Source organism: Hippocampus zosterae, chromosome 1 (assembly GCF_025434085.1).
Source record: "Hippocampus zosterae strain Florida chromosome 1, ASM2543408v3, whole genome shotgun sequence".
NCBI lineage: Eukaryota > Metazoa > Chordata > Actinopteri > Syngnathiformes > Syngnathidae > Hippocampus > Hippocampus zosterae.
This window is the reverse complement of record NC_067451.1, coordinates 40,033,335-40,036,889: the sequence shown is the minus strand read 5'-3', so window position 1 is coordinate 40,036,889 and position 3,555 is coordinate 40,033,335.

Genomic DNA, 3,555 nt, shown 5'->3' with positions numbered 1-3,555 from the left:
GCTCGACTCAGCCTGAAAATGCATTTAAAGCAATAAAAACTCAAATTGAATATCACGCCTAAAGCAAAGGACTTATGCACACTCTTCAACATGTATTTTGTTCAGGTTGACCTCCTGAAGCCCAAATGACAATTAATTTGATCACACAACTCATTTTTATGAAGATACATTCAAACTCAGAAAACGTGCTCGACTCAGCCTGAAAATGCATTTAAAGCAATAAAAACTCAAATTGAGTGTCATGCCTAAACCAATGACTTATGCACACATTTCAACATGTATTTAGTTCAGGTTGACCTCCTGAAGCCTAAATGAGCATTAATTTGACCACACAACTCATTCCTATGAAGATACATTCAAACTCAAAAAATGTGCTCAGCTCGGCCTGAAAATGCATTTAAAATAAATAAAACTCAAATTGAGTGTCACGCGTAAACCAAAGATTTTATGCACACATTTCAACACGTATTTAGTTCAGTTTGACCTCCTGAAGCCTAAATGACAATTACTTTGACCTCACAACTTATTCCTATGAAGATACATTCAAAGTCAAAAAAACGTGCTCAGCTCGGCCTGAAAATGCATTTAAAGCAATAAAAATTCAAATTGAGTGTCACGCCTAAACCAAAGGACTTATGCACACACTTCAACATGTATTCTGTTCAGGTTGACGTCCTGAAGCCTAAATGAGCATTAATTTGACTACACAACTCATTCCTATGAAGATACATTCAAAGTCAGAAACGCGCTCAACTCGGCCTGAAAATGCATTTAAAGCAATAAAAACTCAAATTGAGTGTCACGCCTAAAGCAAAGGACTTATGCACACACTTCAACATGTATTTTGTTCAGGTTGACCTCCTGAAGCCTAAATGACAATTAATTTGATCACACAACTCATTTTTATGAAGATACATTCAAAGTGATAAAACGTGCTCAGCTCGGCCTGAAAATGCATTTAAAGCTATAAAAACTCAAATTTAGTGTCACGCCTAAACCAAAGGACTTGTGCACACATTTCAACATGTATTTAGTTCAGGTTGACCTCCTGAAGCCTAAATGATCACTAATTTGACCACACAACTCATTCCTAAGAAGATACATTCAAACTCAGAAAATGTGCTCAGCTCGGCCTGAAAATACATTTTAAGCAATAAAACTCAAATTGAGTGTCACGCCTAAACCAAAGGACTTATGCACACACTAAACATGTATTTAGTTCAGGTTGACCTCCTGAAGCCTAAATGAGCATTAATTTGACCACACAACTCATTCCTATGAAGATACATTCAAACTCAGAAAACGTGCTCAATTCGGCCTGAAAGTGCATTTAAAGCAATAAAAACTCAAAATTGAGTGTCACGCCTAAACATAAGGACTTATGCACACACTTCAACAAGTATTTAGTTCAGGATAACCTCCTGAAGCCTAAATGAGCATTAATTTGACCACACAACTCATTCCTATGAAGATACATTCAAACTCAGAAAATGTGCTCAGCTCGGCCTGAAAATGCATTTAAAATAAATAAAAATCAAATTGAGTGTCACGCATAAACCAAAGGTTTTATGCACACATTTCAACACGTATTTAGTTCAGGTTGACCTCCTGAAGCCTAAATGACAATTAATTTGACCACACAACTCATTCCTATGAAGATGCATTCAAACTCAGAAAATGTGCTCAACTCGGTCTGAAAATGCATTTTAAGCAATAAAAACTCAAATTGAGTGTCACGCCTAAAGCAAAGGACTTATGCGCACACTTCAACATGTATTTTGTTCAGGATGATCCCCTGAAGCCTAAATGAGCATTAATTTAACCACACAACTCATTCCTATAAGATACATTCAAACTCAGAAAACGTGCTCAGCTCGGCCTGAAAATGCATTTAAAACAAATACAACTCAAATTGAGTGTCACGCATAAACCAAAGGTTTTATGCACACATTTGAACATGCATTTTGTTCAGGTTGACCTCCTGAAGCCTAAATGACAATTAATTTGATCACACAACTCATTTTTATGAAGATACATTCAAACTCAGAAAATGTGCTCAGCTCGGCCTGAAAATACATTTTAAGCAATAAAACTCAAATTGAGTGTCACGCCAAAACCAAAGGACTTATGCATACAGTCAACATGTATTTAGTTCAGGTTGACCTCCTGAAGCCTAAATGAGCATTAATTTGACCGCAAAACTCATTCCTATGAAGATACATTCAAAGTCAAAAAATGTGCTCAGCTCGGTCTGAAAATGCATTTAAAGCAATAAAAACTCAAATTGAGTGTCACGCCTAAAGCAAAGGACTTATGCACACACTTCAACATGTATTTTGTTCAGGTTGGCCTCCTGAAGTCTAAGTGACAATTAATTTGATCACACAACTCATTTTTATGAAGATACATTCAAAGTCATAAAACGTGCTCAGCTCGGCCTGAAAATGCATTTAAAGCAATAAAAACTCAAATTGAGTGTCACGCCTAAACCAATGGACTTGTGCACACATTTCAACATGTATTTAGTTCAGGTTGACCTCCTGAAACCTAAATGAGCATTAATTTGACCACACAACTCATTCCTCTGAAGATACATTCAAACTCAGAAAATGGGCTCAGCTCGGCCTGAAAATGCATTTAAAATAAATAAAACTCAAATTGAGTGTCACGCGTAAACCAAAGGTTTTATGCACACATTTCAACACGCATTTAGTTCAGGGTGACCTCCTGAAGCCTAAATGACAATTAATTTGACTACACAACTCATTCCTATGAAGATACATTCAAACTCAGAAAACGTGCTCAATTAGGCCTGAAAGTGCATTTAAAGCAATAAAATCTCAAAATTGAGTGTCATGCCTAAACATAAGGACTTATGCACACACTTCAACATGTATTTAGTTCAGGATAACCTCCTGAAGCCTAAATGAGCATTAATTTGACCACACAACTCATTCCTATTAAGATACATTCAAACTCAGAAAATGTGCTCAGCTCGGCCTGAAAATGCATTTAAAATAAATAAAAATCAAATTGAGTGTCACGCGTAAACCAAAGGTTTTATGCACACATTTCAACACGTATTTAGTTCAGGTTGACCTCCTGAAGCCTAAATGACAATTAATTTGAGCACACAACTCATTCCTATGAAGATGCATTCAAACTCAGAAAATGTGCTCAACTCGGTCTGAAAATGCATTTTAAGCAATAAAAACTCAAATTGAGTGTCACGCCTAAAGCAAAGGACTTATGCGCACACTTCAACATGTATTTTGTTCAGGATGATCCCCTGAAGCCTAAATGAGCATTAATTTAACCACACAACTCATTCCTATAAGATACATTCAAACTCAGAAAACGTGCTCAGCTCGGCCTGAAAATGCATTTAAAACAAATACAACTCAAATTGAGTGTCACGCATAAACCAAAGGTTTTATGCACACATTTGAACATGCATTTTGTTCAGGTTGACCTCCTGATGACTAAATGAGCATTAATTTGACCACACAACTCATTCCTATAAAGATACATTCAAAGTCAGAAAACGTGCTCAGC